The following is an 18,917-nucleotide window of genomic DNA, read 5'->3' on the forward strand; positions in this document are numbered from 1 at the left end:
CCTACGCAGCTGCTCACTTTGTTGCACTTCGTTGATGCTTTTTGCTGCTGATGATGATTAAACATCTCTGTGCGCTTTGTAACGAGTGGGCCTTTAAAACACGCACTCGTTGTGCAATTCACATGTTTTGACGTCTGGCGTGATTGTTCGCTTCTGTCACGCAATATTGCATGCGTTAAGGAGACTACTCCCACTACACCACATTCACAGATAGAGTCCGAATAACAGCGCGAAAGAACCACCGCACACACAGGAAGGGAACGCACAGAGCGCTTACTCTCAACATTTTTTTATTGTGAAAACAATGCACCGCCTATATATGCCAAGATCACAAAAGGTAGCCACTCCCACTGTACCGCGTCACGGGTCATAGCACAGATAGGCCACCAACAGCACAACAGTACAAATTACGAAAATCGTTTACGTGGGTACTCCAGTTCCTTGGGCGATAATGCAATTGACGGGATGCTGATCCAGTAGTCGCCCAACTGCGCAATCTGATGCGCTTCGACAATTTTGCGTGTTAGGCGATCATTGTGTTTACTCACTACAGTACATTTCTCAAAAGGAGGTGAGCACATGCATGACCTATACAGTGGACGGCCAACCAACCGTCTAGCATGTAAAAAAGAAAAACGTGAACCCGAAAAGAGCAAAAAGAAAAACGTAGCTGTCATTCCATATATGCAGAAGACATCACACAACTTGAAAAAGAAATCGTGCAATAATCGAACGTTAACGTGGTGTTTTCTCCTCCTGAAAAATTGAACAGTATTTGCCACTTGACGAGGACATGCAATTCAATGAACCGCGAGAAAGGTTGCCAAAAGAAGCATAAAACAAGGTATATTGATTGCATTGAAAATGTTGCATATTAGATTCCTCTCACATGCAATAAATTTTACGTGGGTCAGACGGGTCGTTGTGCTAACGATATGATAAGAAAGCATGACAACAACGTAAAACGCGCACGCGACGGTTCGTTAGCCATCCACTGTATAGGTCGTGCATGTGCTCACCTCTTTTCGAGAAATGTACTGTAGTGAGTAAATAGAATGATCGCCAAACACGCGAAATTGTCAAAGCACATCAGATTGCGCAGTTGGGCGACCATCAGCTTCCCGTCAATTGCATTATCGCCCAAGGAACTGGAGTACCCATAGAGTTTCGTACAATACTTACTAGAGGGAACTCTGGCGCTAGTGTCTATGGGAGATGCAACGCATAGCGCTTCAGCCAGCATGGGAATGATGGGTAGTACACGGATTTGTCTAAACTTCGTTCTTTCGGCTCCGTTTGGCTCCGCGTCGCCTGCATCCGCTTTTTCGCAAAACGAAGTTCAGCAAAAGTCAGCAGTTCCACTTTACGCCTTCAACCTTTTCAGCCTCACCAATTCAAACTTGGTCACGAAGTTCACAACGATCCAATATTTTATCCGAAAGAAAACCAAAATACAGCAATAAACAAAGCCACAAGTGCGTTCGAAGCCCGCAAGTACGAAGACTAGGCAAACCGTGTACAACCCATCATTCCCATGGTGGCTGAACGATCGCAGCGCCAGAGTTTCCTCTAGTTAATTTTAGGAAACTCTATGGGAGTACCCACGTAAACGATTTTCGTGATTTGTCTTGTGCTGTTGGTGACCTATCTATGCTATGACCCGTGACGTGGTACAGTGAGAGTGGCTATCTTGTGTGATCTTGGCATATATAGGCGGTGCATTGTTTTCACAATAAAATATTGTTGAGAGTCAGCGCTGTGTGCGTTCCCTTCCTGTGTGTCCTGGGGTTATTTCGCGCGGTTATTCGGATCACGTAAAACCAACAAGCCCAGCTTTCCGCACTTTTGGAATATATATAGTCTTTCTTTCCGAAGCAGTTTCAAGCAATGGTGTGGTTCTGTGGTAGAACACCTGCTTGCCGCGCAGCAGCCCTGGGTTCGATTCTCACTCGAACCGAAAAATTTTAACGCAATAGCGTTAAAGAGCCCGTGTCGTACAAATTCCGGCGTCGGTGTCGGCGTCATTGGTTGTGAGCACTTAAAGCCGGCCACCCATTACAAAAGGCACACACGTTACTGCGCGTATTCCCTTACCAGCACGTAGTGGGTGCATCGCCACTTCGAAAGAGTATCACGCGCGTAATTGCTGCTGGTTTAAAGCATGTCCCCCATTAAAATTGGCACCCACATTAGTGCGCGCATTCTCTTACACACGTGTAGTGGCTACACTGTTGTCATAAAAGTGCTATTGAAGAGGGCGGAAACCTTTACCTTTACTATAGGTATGTCGTGTGTGTGTGTGTGTGTGTGTCTGTGTGTGTGTGTGTGTGTATGCGTGTGTGTGAATGGCTGGGCGGCTGAACATAATGACAAGCGAGATAGAGCGCGATGAGGACGGGACCTGATATCGCTATCGCGTTCAACTCTTAAAGGCGGAGCTTAAGCATCCCCCAACTTTATTAATTATATTTTTTGCATTATTCTCGATTTTTCGGTTACGGGCAATGCTGATTTTTTGCTCACAAGTACTGATGCCGACACCGACGCCGGAATTTCTGCGAAGCGAGCTGTTTAAACGGACACTACAGAGAAACAATGAATCGGTTTAGATCGATAAATTGTGCTCTGAGAACTCTAACGTCGTTAATTTCGCTATCATAGGTTTAATAATAGAGGAGAAAATCAAGTTCAAAGTTTCATTTTAAAATTTCGCGCCGAAATCTCCCCGTGTGACGTTACATATTTTTAAATGTATTTATCGTATCTTGGCACCATTGGCTCAACAAAATTACCCCAAACTTGGTATGTCAAGTCTATGGCCGCCTCAGAGGACAGTGTACTTCATTTTCACCGATTAGGAACTACGTAGTCCCTAGGCACCATCAAAACGTATGACGTCACGGCGAATGGTCCGGAAACTTCAAGGTGGCGTCGCCACCTACATTTTGTTTTTGCGCGTTTTCTCGCTTACTAAGCGTCTTCTCGCAGCAAGCGGGGTGTTTTTGGTATCGCGAAAGAGTACTTTACTAATATGAGAAAAATAGTTTCGCTCTTTAGTTGCCCTTTAACGCTATCGCGTTAAAAAGCGCGCACCACGTGTATACCACACATATTCAAGTTCCCGCCAAGTGGAGCGCGCCACTCAGGAGATAACGTATGCGCTACCTTGAGAGCGGCCGTTCGAAGTTGGGCGCGTGTTTAATACGTATACTTCCCACGTTTATCTTCCTGCACCTGCACTCACAGCGCGTCTCCTCACAGTCAGTGCGAAAAGCGGAGAGCTTCTACGAAAGTGAAGCGACGTTGTGGCCTCTCGGCGTTATCAATCGCTGGACCGAACTTTAAAACGAAAGCCGATTACAGAACTCCATTTTCGCTGCGCATGGGGTGAAGGGAGAGGAAGTTATCGAGCGCAAGAAGGGTGGTTCCACGTTTGATTGCACGTGCGGTTTTTATCTCTTCTTATTCTCTTGATATTGCTTATCCAATTCCGGGAAGCATCCTGAATTTTGTTTAGCGATGATGTACAATTATTCTATGTATAAAGGGGCGTTGTTTCCATATAAACTTTCAGTTGCTAGTAACGCTTTGTCCTGAGTTCTTCTAAAGTCTCCTTTCCTATAGTAGCGTTTTACCATCCGGAAGTTGTTCAATCGCATCTATGACCACAGGGCCCCTTGGGCTTCCGCGCGCCCGATTCATAGGGTTCTCTGATGTGAACCGCAGGTGGCCTGACCTCAACAGGGTTGTACTTTGACGCGTCAGAGGCCACGGTATAAAACAGGTGCGCGAACTGTAACTTCAATGCGCAAGCAATCTTCGTCCGTCCGTCCGTAACGTAACGCCTTATGCCTTATATTAAGTGGCCTGAGGCAGGAGATAGTAGTAGCGGTGGTCCCGGAATACCGCACTTCCTCGCATACAACCAGCAGTGACATCATCACGGTCATTGATCATAATGGTCATCCTCATCAATCTGACTACGTCAACGCAGGGCGAAGGTCTCTCTAATGTTCCGCCAATCAACCCGGTCGTGTGCTCGCTGCTGCCACGTTATACCCGCAAACTCCTTAATCTCATCTGCCCGCCTAACTTTCGCTCTCCCCCTCGCTCGATTGCCTTCTCTTGGAATCCAGTCTGTTACTCCTAATGATCAGCGGTTATCGTGCCTTCTTGCTACATACCATGTTCATGCCTATTTCTTCTTGATGCTGACTAAGACGTCGTTAACACGCGTTTGCTCCCTGACCCACTCTGCTCTCTTCTTGACCCTTAAGGTTTCACTTATCCTTTTCGTCTACATGGCTCGCTGCATCGTCCTCAATCTAAGTTCAACCCCTATGGTAAGCCATCAGGTTTACGCCCCGTGGGTAAGGTGCAGCTGCCTGTCTCTTGAGGGAAGCTGGTGAACTACCATTCATGACCTGAGAATACTCTGCCAACTGTGCTCCACCCTATTCTTATTCTTCTAGTTACTTTAGTCCCATAGTTCATCTTCGCGGGCACTGCATGCGCTAACTAGACGTGGCAAATTTTCCAAGTGTAGACGTGCCGATTGCTACCAGCTGTGGCAAGTGTTGCTAAATAAAGACTAGTGGGGGGTATTGACGGCTAATTTCAGTCATAGTTCGTTAAATGATGGCGACCGTCTCCACTAATGTTGCCTATAATGACGGCTAGATGACAGCTAGTCCTGGCTAATGCGGTTGGCTGCCGTTGGCTAATGATGGCTAATGTTGGCCAGTGTATTGATATGTCGCAAAAGTGATGTAATGGATCGTACTACATCAGGGATCCTCGGGCGCGATTATCGTCAAAATCCTGCATGGCCGTAACCTTATACCTTAAAGGATGACGGGTCTGGTTCGAGTTGGCAAACTTGTGGGGCAGACCTGACGATCCCCTCAAATGATTAGGATGAGGGGCGGGGAGTGCCCCTTCCTGCCCCCCCCCCCCCTCGCGCGCACGCCTAAGGTCTTTTGTTGTAGCTTTTCATTTCTATAACACTAAATTTAAGAGATGCGTGCTTCCAACTCTACGTTTGGTGACGTTTGCTTTAAGAATATTAAGAACACCTAAAGCAGGGCTGGGCAGAGATACTCGGAAAAGTATTCCGGAATACAGATATCGAAATACATGGAACAGAAGCCTAAAATACAGATACTGAGATACATTTGACTTTAGCGTAACGGGATATTTCGGAGATACTTTTGCAATATGACGAAAAAAGTATTCCGGAATACAGATACAACAATACAGATACTAGAATACTTTTTTTTTTATTTCAATGATGCTCCTACTCCGCTAAGACATTTAGAGGTGCAGCATAATGGTGTAATTAAAGTTGCAGTGCACTGAAACTTTTAGTTTATTTGTTTATTACAGTACCCTCAGCGCTATTAAGACATCACAGAGGGGTGGGCGGCTTACAAAGTACATAAGTAGTAATAATGACATAATCGCAATAAAAAAGTACACTATTTCACAGCAACAGTAACAAGCATTGGGCACCGAAATCGACATGCTTGGTGACAACTAAATGAGCTATGCTAGAAATAGCACAGTTTAAGCAAATCACTAATGAACAACGGTGAATTGAGAAAAAGTATACATTTACTTTGCACATAAGATCGGCTTTGCTGAGTAGGTTGCTGTGTGAGCTTCTGAAACAGGCTGTCTTCTAGACAGCGTCGATTCGGCCTCAGCACAAGACTCGCGAAAGAAAAAAGTCTATCTAGCTATGCAGACGGGCACAAATTCGTGTTACAGTAAATAAATACCGCCTTCATAGCCGGATAGCCCTGGAGCGTGGTGACATCTCTTCTCGGGCCATCCAGATACCGAAACACTTCCTCCCTCACGTGGGTTGATCTGATCGCTCAGAAGCCCAAGTCTGTCCCCATCTTCGGAATCCTCAGCCGTCTGGCCCGGTCGGCGCCGGGTCAGACGACTGAGGATTCCGCTGCCCATATAGGCCGGTCATAATTACATACTCGCAATGGAGCCCATTATGTCGAAACTGCACAATCCGAAAATTGGCTTCCTAAAATCACGTTCTTTGGGGGTGAATGAGTAACGTGTAAGCCCTCCCAAGTCGCTCTTGCAAGCTCTCTAAACAGACGTGGAATCAGGGACAGCTGCTCAGAGCGCCCCATCAGAAACTACAGCAAGCACTCGTCGCCTGGGCCGCAAGGGTCACTCTTCAATAAAGGTGTCACCACCACCAAAGCTATCAGCACCCATTTCAGTAAGCCGCAACAGGCGAAGTCGCCTCCGGTGGTGGGGGAGCCTGGTACCACAAAAGACCGTTTCACACTAGTGATCAATTAGGAACGCACCCTGACACGCTGGAGAGGTGACTGAAAGCACGACAAAGATAGCCATTTTTTAGTCACTTCCGCCGCGACTATGAGAACTGCTTTTAGAAGTGCCGCCGCTTTGAGAACTGAACGCACGCGAAGCATTGCAAAGCCTCTGTTCCAAGGCGGTATCCGCGTGGGGGGTCACGAAGTAATGGTTTGCCACCCGAAAAAAACTAGGCGAGCTGCACCGGCCTTGAGAGACATCGACTTTCGTCGGCAGAGGCCGACAACACTGCCTTCGCGATTCTGCCGTCTGCGGTGTCGCGCGGTTTACCACATGGGCCATTCTGTGCTTGGGAGGAAACCATCGCCGCCCTTTCTGTCGGCGACCAGCGGCACGCTTTTGCTTGTATTGGCGCAAAACAAATAAAAAAAAACACGTCATACCCCCTTGGAAACACGCGTCAACTCATTTCCGACAAAAAGAAAATGTAACGAGATACCCATGTTCTGCATTGTATCGCGATACAAGCGATACATCGTAAAAGTATTTCACTACTGAGATACAAATACATTTTTCAAATGTATTTCGATACAGAAATACAGATACTCAAAAGTATCTCTGAAATACTATCGCGATACTCTTGTATCGCGATATTGCCCAGCCCTGACCTAAAGCATTTTTTGGGGACCGATTCATGCGGCGGCAGGTATCGTTCTTAGCTATATATACTGACAAAACCTCAAGAGAAACTAGTGCGAGGGAGGCCCTTCGAGGTAGCGCACGCTAGCATTGCTTCTTGTTCACGGTCGGCGCACTCACGGACCGCCTCATTTTACCATCTCCAAGCCATGTATAGCTTCAATTTCAAAAAAAGCCCACAGCTATTCAATTGGCTTACCTTTTACGATGTAAGGGGGCCTCGTTCTACAAGCGACGGCTTTCGGCCACGAATACACAAACGAACCCCCAGTGTCTACGCTGAGCTGCTGCGCGAATGCCTGCTGAGCGCACACTAAACGGCGAGGACGGCCGCACACGTGATGAACCTTTACACGCGCAAAAAATGTGGCGGCCGCGGTTTTTCGCTTAGGCGGATCTACATAGCGCTGGGTGTCTGCGGAGACTTGATTGCCGCTCGATATTATTTCTTTGCTCTGTTGTCCGTGTGCACACTCTCAACTATTTTTTATGTTTCTTTTTCTTTTTTCTTTCTTTTTTTTAGCTTTCTTTTTTTTCTTTTTTTTTTTTTAGCGAACGCGGCATCGGCCGTCGGCGTCTATCAAGATCACTTGCTTGGGCGAAGCGAACGTCTGGCGCTTGGCCAATTATGCGCCAACCGACAAGCCGCGCAGTAGTCGCCGTGCAGTTTCTCGCATAAAAACAGCGCGACAAGCGCGCGTACCCACAGAGAAACCACATGGACGAGCGCTGTGTTTCGTCTTGGGGCACTGTGCCTTATGTATACATGGAAAACCAGCTAGTGCAGCTTGGCACCATATACCGGTAGCGTAGCCAGAGATTTTTCGGTGAGCGGGGGGGGGGGGTATTTATACTTTACGTATCTTCGTGCGTGCGTTTGTATGTGTGCGCGTATATATCATCATGAGGCCGACTGCGCCCTCTGCAGGGCAAAGGCCTCTAACATGCTCTGCCAGCCAACCCGGTCCTGTGCTTGCTGGGGCTTCGTTATACCCGCAAACTTCTCAATCTCATCTGTCTACTTAACTCTCTGTTTCCCCCTCGCGCGTTTGCCTTCTCTTGGAATCCAACTTGATACTCTCAAATACCTGTATACGAAGTGTCTCTTGACGGTGAGGGGGCCAGAATCTTGGAAGAATCCTAACATAATCTTAATCCGTAAGAACGCGGAGTCAAAGACTTGAAAAATTACAGGCCGATCAGCTTACTGTCCGATGTCTACAAGCTATTTACCAAGATAATAGCTAATAGAATTAAGGCCACCTTAGAATTCAACCAATGAAAGGACCAAGCAGGATTTCGTACAGGCTACTCGACTATAGACCATATTCGCACAATCAGCCAGGCGATAGAGAAATGAGTGTATATATACACATATGCAAATTTGAAACTTTTATTGCGATAGCAATTATATGGACAGTCTCGGCTGGATTTTGCCGTCGCCGTCGCCGCCGTCATGCACCGTATATGTATAAGAATGTATATATATATAAAAGCCCCAAAGAAAAATAATTCAGAAATTGCTTCCGAAGCGCGGAATCGAACCATTCTTGCTCCGCAGCGAGTGGCGCTATCCACTACGCCACGAAACGCAGATCCTCCACGTAGCTAACGGCGAGCGTTATATCACACTCTTTACCGCTGGACGGACTCAGAGACGGCAGGCGATAATAAGCGTTTCTTCATTACCAGCGAGATGGCGCTAGGAGCCCGACGGGCGCATTAAAAGTCGTCGGCGAGCTCGCTCGCTTCTTCTTATATTTGCGCATGGGAGAACCTTGCCCTTCCGCTGTCTGCTCGCGCGGTTTTCTCGTGGGGAGGGGAAGAGGTATGTTTCAAGCTTTCACCGTGATGTCCGCGCTCATGTTACGGCGCGTACGAATGTCACTCGAGCTCAAGAGACGCCGCTAAACGAACAAACAGAAGATGAGCGCGAACTATCAAGTGTCACAGCTCTACACTTGAAGCACGCTAGTTTCCTTCGCTGCTTCGGCCGCCTTTGCAACAGGAGCGCTGTTCAAACTGTGGGTATCCATTGGCGAGCCTCACTTCGTATAGCATTAATTTCTTGCTATCGCATTCATTGCTTCGCCCTTGCGGCGAAACTGTGACATTTTTTTTTTGATGGGGCCGGGGGTTGTTTGAACCTTCTCCCCCTGGCTACGCCAGTGCCATACACTCTTTTGTGCAGTTAAGAAAATGTGTTGCTGGGCTAAATGGTTCGTTCTCGTATATACGTGGTTCATTCTTGTATGCGGTACACTCTCGTATGTGGTACGCGCAAGCTTTGCGCGGGGCAAAGAGGCATGCAGTCAAAGTACAAACGCTGGTTCTCCCTTCGTTTCACCGTCGCATGCGAAGTGGGCGCCTTTCTTACCACCCTCTTGCAGTGGCGTGACCAAAATTTTTTGCGAGGATGAGGGGCGGGAGAGACCGGTCTTCCTTTATTTATGTTGGTGCGTGTGTTTGTATGTGCACGCTCATTAATACACGAAACGTGTGAATTTTGTGGGTAGGGAGGGGAGAGGTTAAACCCCCAAGCAACCCCTTTAGCGACGCGCACTGCCCCCTTGTAGCCTCTTGTTACTTTGCCGCGCTATTAACCCGAGGGCGGCTTCTGAGGTTTGCCTGTATTTGTTCGATGTTTTAGGGCGTTAAGCCAGTATCAATAGTACAAAAAAATAGAAATGCAGATGATCGAGTGCAATTCTAAGATCCGGAAACACCCTATATAATCGATACATTGTGGCGAAGCAACTGGTACTGCTTAACGATAGTGCTCTCCAGCGGCTCCTAGTGGGTCGTCCTCTTCTAAACGCCGCTCGCGCTTGGAGCCCGTGCTTTTGCCTTGACTGTCGCCATAGTGCATTGTCGCCGAGTGCCGTCCAATAAATAGCTTAACAACATGAATATGCACCATGCCTTGTAAGAACATGTTTATCTAAAGCGCGCTCAAAACTTGTGCACACTTTACCAGATGTTTTCCGGGTATGTTGGCGTAAGCTTACGGTGCTCGGCTGCTGACTCGAAGGTCGCATTAAAATAAAAAAAAGTATGGGACCAACACAGTCATCTGCGGGCCGAGCCGCTTGCGAGAAGTCTATGGGCCGCGTGCTTGAGATCCCTGACCTACACTGGATAGCTTTAGAATTGGGAACCCAAGGAGCTAGGGGACCCAAGAAATTTGCGAGCTGCCAGGGCGCATGCGCAGAACGCAAGCCACTTTCGGACTCTTGTGCGCGCGTTGTCCCAATACTTCGATCCCGGCCGTGGCGGTCGCATTTCGGTGGAGGCGAAAGGGTAGAGGCCCGTGTACTGTGCGATGTCAGTGCACGTTAAACAACATCAGATGGTCAAAATAGTCATGCCCTCTGCTGACCATTTGTAAACGGCGGGGAACGCACTGCTTCATGTGTCGTAAATCTGAAACGAAAAATCACAGTTTCGCCTCAAGGGCGAAGCAATGATTGCCATAGCAACAAATTGGAATGTCGCACGAAGAACGGCAAGCAGCTCTTGCAGCGCGCTAATCAAGCACAAAAGACGCAGGAGAAGAACAGGCATAGGGAGAGTGCGAACTAACAATTCTCAAAGCTCGACATTTGCAGCACGCTGCTCAAACACAATGAAGGACGCACGAAAAGAACGCACAGGTACACACAGGACGAGCGCGAACTGTCACAGTTGTTATTTCAGATAGCCCCTACTTTGGCTCTTCTAGCTAGCAGCTCACTCCTTTCGCAAACGCGGCCGCTGCAGCGAGCGAAGTGACCTTCGTGCAGTCTGTAGAATGAACGCAAACTTTGCTGTGAAAGCACAAGTCGTACAAACATCGCCTTCAAGAGATAAGCGTGCGAGCACGAGCATGGAAGAACGCACAGGTATACACAGGACGAGCGCGACTACGCCCTGTATATCAAAGTACAAATCGGAGGCGCACATCCCAACTCCGGCGAAACACTGGATAGCTTTAGAATTGGGAACCCAAGGAGCTAGGGGACCCAAGAAATTTGCGAGCTGCCAGGGCGCATGCGCAGAACGCAAGCCACTTTCGGACTCTTGCGCGCGCGTTGTCCCAATACTTCGATCCCGGCCGTGGCGGTCGCATTTCGGTGGAGGCGAAAGGGTAGAGGCCCCTTGTAGTGTGCGATGTCAGTGCACGTTAAAGAACGTCAGATGGTCAAAATTTCCGCAACCCTCCACTACGGCGCCCCTCATAATCATATATCGTGGTTTTTGGACGTAAAACCCCAGATATTGTTACTAACATTATGGCGTAAGCTTGCCTGACAGCGTTATGATCGCTGTATGCATATCTTAAAGGGACGCTAAAGAGCAAAACAATTTTTCTCGTATTAGTAAACTACTCTTCCACGATACCAAAAACGCCACGCTTGCTGCAAGAAGACGCTTAGTAAGCGAGAAATCGCGCAAAAAGAATATGTGGGTGGCGACGCCACCTTGAAGTTTCTGCAGCATCAAAAATTTTGACGGCGCCTACTTGGGCCTACGTAGTTCCTAAACGTTAAAAATGAAGTACACTGTCCTCTGAGGGGGCCATGTAGTTAACGTACCAAGTTTCAGGAAATTTTGTTGAGCCAATGGCTCCAAAATACGATACACTTTGAAATCCATGAGGTCACGAGTGGAGATTATGGCGCGAAATCTAAAAATGGGACTTCGAACTTCATTTTCTCCTTTATTAATACACCTGCGATGGTGAAATTAACGACGCTATAGTTCTCAAAGTACAATTTATCAATCTATACCGATTCCTTGTTTCTCTTAAGTGTCCCTTTAATACCAGGGCTCACAAAACTTTTGCAGTAATCGCTGTTAACGGGGTGGCGCATTTATTGCCTTGTTGAGGCGTGGATGGACCGTATAGTAGCCAACGTTTCGCGTAGGGACTGGTCCGTAGTTTTCAACTGAAGTCTCTGCCTCTCTCGTTTTTCTTTTCTTCTCTTTTTTTTTCAGAAATGTTTTCATTAAGCTGTGGGACACTTACAAAAAACATTTGAAAAACATCCTCCTCTGAATTTGTTTCGAAATTTAGTTGTATATGTTGACAATGCCCTTGAAATCTTAGTAAATTTCACTTCACTCTCTGGGATAATCATAGAATGGACAGAGAACAAAACATAAGTAGCGTCTTAAATTGGGCTAGTTGGTATACGTTATACAGAACTTTAAGCACACGCATGTTTGCCTCCTGTTCTTTTAGCGCTGTTTTCTATAGTTTCAGGACAGAAAGTATTAGAGGACTTTCCATGGAGTTTCTTTTTACTTTTTTTACTTTTTTGCCACGTATATACCACTCGCACATATAAATAACTCTCTTTAAAGAGACAGGTTAACTTTTGGAGTAGTGTTTTTCACGACTCTCCAAAACAGAGTTAACGTGTATCTTTAAGAGAGTTAGCCTGGTCAACAGTTAAAAAGCGTATTATCTCTCTCTTTCTGCATGAGTGCTACCTTACTTGCTACGTCAAACAGAACATCACCGCTCCTCTCACACTGCATCTTAGTTCCGTTGGCTGTGATCAATCGAATCACATACATGACTGGAGGCTCCCACCAGCATAATCATAGGCGTACTTGATAACTATAATACCGCCCCCTTTCTCCTCCCAAATCAGCCTTTTATTTTTCACGCGCACTGCTTTGCAGAACGGCTTCGTGGTGCTGCCGAGCTCTTTCAAGACCTTTCGTTTAAATGCGGCACGTATTTCTAACACTGCGACCTTTCTTACGCCACAGCTTCTGAGAGCGACCAATAAAATTTGCGACTTCTTCTAACGACGCATCTTTTTTTTTTTTTACATAAGTCTACATCACCTAACGCAATGCATATTCTTGTCATCGCCTTTCCCGTTATTTATGTTCAATTATACATTAATTTTCGATGTGCTTACAGAGCAAGAAAAGACGAGGACGCAGACCAAGGATGTGACGACATCCTTGGTCTACGTCCTCGTCTTTTCTTGCGCTGTAAGCTGATCGAAAATGAACTATTACCAACTAGCCCAGATTTCCCTCCTTATGCAATTAAAAATATTTTGTAATAGCCAAATTATGTTCCGCTCATTCTGTAATTCTATTGTTTGTATATTACTGGCTAAAATTTTATTTTTTAATGAGCTGTCGCGAAGAAAAGTGTATTTTTACTTGCCTGTTCGGTTGTTTTGTTGTATATACTCTAAGACAACATTACTGTGCATTAGCACCATATTTTTACTCGAACATGTTTCTCTCGCTCTCATTCCTCTATATATTGGTGTTGCTTCCTCATACGTGCTAATTATTTCATATGTTATAATCTTTTACTGTCTTTCCTCCCTCACGTAATGGATCTGGTCAGGCCCATAGCCAGGGGGGGGGGCAGTGTGCCCCCCCCCGAAAGTTTGATGAGACATGGTGTTTTATCGAAAATAAATCATGAAAATAGGCGTTTTTGTCAAATAGTCAAGGCTTTCAGCAAGTGGGCCCCCCTCGAAAAAAATTCCTGGCTACGGGCCTGCCTCTGGTGGCCAGAAGATGTTCTTAAATAAATCAAGAAAAAACTCGCAGGGTCCCTTATGCATTCAACCATGACGACTGGAAGGCGAAAGACATCTTCTTTTTCTTCTCAGTCGATGTACTGATCCCGTCCCGCCACCATGCGAAAGCTTTCTGCGCCTAACGTGGTTTTCCACTGCAGCCATGATCGGAGGCACCTCACCTGTCTTTGCGCTGCCTCCTTGATCGACGCACCTCTGACCAAGCTACGATGTCGTGTGATGACGCCAGCATGTGACGTTACGTCACGTGACGTCACGATGACGTCACAAGTTTTGGCGATCTGTGACTTTGCGATGACGCCATATGGGGACGTCATCACGTGATGATATTTTGCAACATTCGTGTTGACGCCGCCGACGGGAGACGCCGACGCGGGACGCCGGTCAATTTTTGCGTTTGATGAGGCATCTAAGGCTTTCGCCTTTAAAAAAAGAAAATATGTTGGCGTAGTATGTGGGAGTGAGAACGTAATGGTTGAGATGTAAGTCACCCTACAGTTTATCAATGAAGGCAATGCGCTCGAGGGACCTGAACAATAAATTTTAAAATTTGACGTTGCTGAGAGGGAGAAGACATAGGTCCAAATATTTTCCGAGATATAATGGTGCTGGGGAAGTTGAGCATATTTTAATTCGGAGACTAGTTTGGAGGCTCGTTTACGATGCTGTATTGCCGCTTCTGTTAAAAGCATGCGATGCGAGCCAGTTGGTACTGCAAAAAAGCAGCGCAATATGAACACGGATAAGTAAGCACTAGTAAGGACAGAAAACTAGTGTTTCGTTACTAGAGTATATAAGTATACAGGGTGTCCCAGCTATCACGCAGCACGATTTAAAAAAAGAGGAACGGCGTTACGCGAAGCAAATGTACTGCATATTGCTCCTAGTACACTGGAGTAGCCATTGCTATTTTTTTCGTTAATGAGGTTTAATTATTTAGTCATCACTATATTTGTAACTCCACAAGTACTCGCCTAATTGACAGAATGTCAATGAGGCGTATGTAGGCATGTTCGAAGGACAGCTAACTGCGCAATTTTTAACAACGTACTAATTGCGTGCTCATTTTTTCCGGCTCATAAAGAAAGCCCGCGAAATATGAAAAATAACACGTGACTGCGCTCCCACCCGCAGAGGAAACCAGCGCCCTCAAATAAGCTTACTACAAACAACCGTTTTGCCTGTTCGTTGCGAGAGACAGCGTTCCGCGGTTTGGCAAGGGTACAGATCGGGCGCCAACGATATGCGTGCAATTTCGCTGGGATTCATTCCGTTCGATAGCACGCCACAATCATCCATATCTCACGGCCGACTGTTCTCATTGATAACGCGGCAGGTGTTCTGATTACGGCCTGGCGGTGCATTTCTTAGGCCGGGGAGTGGCAGATAGGGCGATGCGTTTTTTTTCCTTTCTGCATTTTTTCCTTGATACTGTCTACCTCATAGGAAGCCTGTTTGAGGGCGCTGGTTCCCGACGCGCGCAACAGTCTAGTCACGTGCACTTTTCATATTTCGCGGGCTTTCTTGATCAAGCGGAAAAAATGAATGCGCAATTAGCACGTTGTTGAAAGTAGCGCAGTTAGATGCCATTTGAACATGCCTACATACGCCTCATTGACATTTTGACAATTAGGTGAGTAGTTCTCGAGTTACAAATATAATTATGACTAATTAATTAAACCTCATTAACGAAAAAATAGCAGTGGCTACTCCAGTGCACTAGGAGTAATATGCAGTAGGTTGGCTTCGCGTAACGCCGTTCCTCTTTTTTTTAATCGTGCTGCGTGATAGCTGGGACACCCTGTATATATAAAGCTTATATGGCGCTGATTTCTTTTTCCACTGTGGTTGCTTTTGTTATTTTCCATGTACTGTTTGTGAACTGTTTGCAAGGACGCTCATGTGCATTTTTGTATGTCATTATGGCTTTATTTTTCATTGAGGGTGTGTTCCAGTACTCACCGCAGAAGGTTAAATAGACAGCTAAGCGGAGAGCGGCCATCTTGAGTATCATTCCAATTCTCACGTAGCTGGCAATATATAATGCTTCGTGAAGACAGTATCGGATACAAATACGATGCAGGCTACAATATCTGTCCAAGCAAGATGGCGGCTCAGAGCCATGCTCGAATCTCACTGGTATGGTCGTCGTCCCGCAAGTAGACGCTTTATTTTACGCGCTTCATGCAAGCCGCGCTGAGTTTTCCATAATTTTGAACAATACATAAGTTGAAGAAATTATTTTTGTTTGCCTTAGCTTTCTCTTGTCGACAAGCGGTGGCGTCACGTTGCAGAGACGTCATGTAGATGCGTTCTGTTAGCCGGACAAATGAGGATCAATGCTGCCTTCTAAGCTGTCAGGGTAGACTGCGTGCGATGTTGTCCAGGATTGTTTCATTTTACTTCATTCGTGGCTCACACGAAATGTGGGAGAACGGCCTAGATTCTAATAAAATTGGCTAATATCAACAAGAAGTTTCCAGTAAAAAAATTACACCATCTCCCGCTAAAGCGGACCATGAGGTGATGCGAAGCAGTGTTTCGGCATGTAGAGCCCGCGTTTCAGAGGGGGAGTAGTGAGGAGGAAAGGGGAGGGGAGGGAAAGGGGAAGTGGATAGGAGGGAGAGGGGGAAGGTGAAGGGGAGAGATTGAGGAGAAAGGGGAAGTGGAGAGGGTTTGCGCATGCGCAGTATGGGTGGTCACGCCGCACACCACTACCACCGGATTGAAATCTGCTATAAGATGCTTCACATCTAAAAATCGTGAGCGTTTTTCCATGTTCCTTGTCATACGTCCAGCAGGGTAACTGCTGGCACGTCTCTCGACAAATATTTTACGTTAATATAGCTCACAGAGCTATGGACGTCATAAGAACGAGAAAGAAAAAAAGCTCCAAAGTGTTTTATTTACTCCCTAGCCATATAAAGCTAGAATATGACCTCCAAGATTGGGCAATGCGTGCTGAAACCCAGGCGTTGTGCGATCTCGGAGGCCGTTTAGCAGGATGGTTCAGCACGTAGTTACGAAGTGTCACCACCTGCCCCGTGGTTTTGGATGTCACTGCCGGTACCTCGATGCGCACTTCCGCCATATGCGTTGTGTTAAATTTCTTTTGCCGCACATCTCACAGTCATACTAACTCATTGTGCGTGTATCTCCCCCATCCCTTCCCCCAGTGTAGGGTAGCATACCGGTCCTTCTAGACTGGTTAACATCCCTGCCTTTCCTTTCTCTCCTTCTCCTTCCTTCCTTCTTTTGCCGCAGCGTCGGAGGCTAGCCGGCAAATTCAAACGCAGCTTTTCCTTTCACCCCGAGCTCGGTCACTTGATAGAGCAGCCCGTCTTCGGGGTTTGTGGCGTCAGGCGGGAAACTGGCGGAAGTTACGTAGAGCGTGTCGTAGTTCTTGCCTCCGAAGCAGCATGACGTAGTGTACTTGGCAGGAAATTCTATCTTGGTGAGGACTTTAGCTGAAATCGGCAAGGGGTAAACATGAGTAAGAAGAGAATATATATTGCCATCGTCAAATACAAACGTGAGGTACTATATTCTGGTCAATGTAGAATTCTGTTATGGCGGAATTTTAAGTCAGTCAGATAGCTCGCAGAAGTGCTCTGGACCAATAGGAGCTGACTAGACGGCGAATTTGGCAACATCGCGGAATTCTATAGTGTCCACCCAGAAAAGTAGTCATATTAATGCGGTTCAGGCTTCGCATAGTGTCAATGTACCACGCCTTCATTTGGTGTGCTGCTACAGAATACGTTTGTACTCTGAAATTCCCTTGAAATTCTAAGTCTTTCCTTAGTGTAAATTATGGTTCGGTATTTTTTTATCACAAGGAGCATATATCGATAGTTGGCACGTTCAAGGGATAACAGTGCAGGGTACTTTTGTTCTTACCGAACCTGTGTTGCATGCGCGACAATTTAAACCAGGCTGTGTATGTCAAAATTCACGCATGTGCTTAGCAGAAATAGCATACGACCAGAGTAGCTCTCGAGACATCCGTCCCGGAGATCTGCTGAGAAGTGTATTGTTGTTAAGTAACATTGCATTTATATTCTAAGGTTTGAAGTGCTAGAACCATCATAAAATTATGAGAAATGTAGCAGCTGGGGACTCCGAGTTAATTAAAACAATGTGGATTTATTTAACGCGCACCAAAATCTAAGCACACGCGTGTTATTTAACTTCACAACTCGTTCAAATGCTGCCGGCGTGGCCGGGAATCGAACTCGCGTCCTTGCTGAGCAGCACGACAGATTACCTGCTAAATAAGCTACCACGGCGGGTCGCGGTTAACATCACCTCGAACTCTGATGCAAGCTTTTGATAACCCTTAACCCTTTAAGACTCTATTTAGACAATTGTGTACACTAGTTGTGTTTGCTATTTGTATCGACTAGGGGTTACGAAAGAGCACGATATATTGAGCTTTGGATGAGGTGAACCACTTGCATAATAAATTTGTCTTCATTTAACTTCATTTTGCAGTGTACTGTTGCATACGAGCACTCTGTTGAAGGCACTACGATATTCGACGAGTCGCTCGACGTGCCGCTTCCCGCGACCCCCGTCAAAAGTATATCTTTGTTCAACATGGACATAACCGAAAACGAATTTGCACTATATTTCTAGCTTCAGATTTCATTCTTTTTATGCAAAAACAGAGTACGAATGGCTTCAGAATGAAGAGGTATTTAATTACAAAATAATTAGGAATGATAACTATAACGCACATAAACCAACGTATTGCGACATTATGTTTTCCGTAATATAATATCGAGTGCCTTGAAACAACATTGCATTGATTTGACGCATTTACAGACAGTTCTTCATAGGCGGCGTCTGAAAGAGTTAACTGTAAAAGCCAATTATTCCTCAACGCATTCGAAATTTGAACTTTATTTGCATTAAGTACGACATACACGATGCGGGTGACTCGAGAGAAAAAATTCGCCTCAATGACCTCTTGACTGAACCACGGGCCCCCTTTAGTGGCACAGAGACAGCGAACCTGTCGTGTACCTGGACGGTCATGCAGGTCGAAAATGGGGTCACGCAAGCGATTTCTTCCAAATAAACGTTTATCGTTCACTCCATCTGAATGTAGCAATTTCAACATATTTCCGAAAGTCTCCAATTACGAACGTTAATTAACGCATCTCTCCCGTGGCATGTACGTTAGGCTCTTTATTATGCGGGTGACTGCCGCACTTGCCCGAAATGCAACTGAAAAGGGCAGAACAATCCCCTCCCTCCCTGCCCTATCTATCTATCTATCTATCTATCTATCTATCTATCTATCTATCTATCTATCTATCTATCTATCTATCTATCTATCTATCTATC

General features: G+C 46.2%; 1 protein-coding gene across 1 annotated transcript in view; it reads right to left on the reverse strand.

Moving 5' to 3' along the window:
* The window catches only part of LOC125756166 (uncharacterized), a 119,197-nt gene that overhangs the window by 15,847 nt on the left and 84,433 nt on the right, over nt 1-18,917 (reverse strand). The window lies entirely within an intron of this gene.

The sequence above is a fragment of the Rhipicephalus sanguineus genome, chromosome 10 (genome assembly GCF_013339695.2).
Source record: "Rhipicephalus sanguineus isolate Rsan-2018 chromosome 10, BIME_Rsan_1.4, whole genome shotgun sequence".
NCBI classification, from domain to species: Eukaryota; Metazoa; Arthropoda; class Arachnida; order Ixodida; family Ixodidae; genus Rhipicephalus; species Rhipicephalus sanguineus.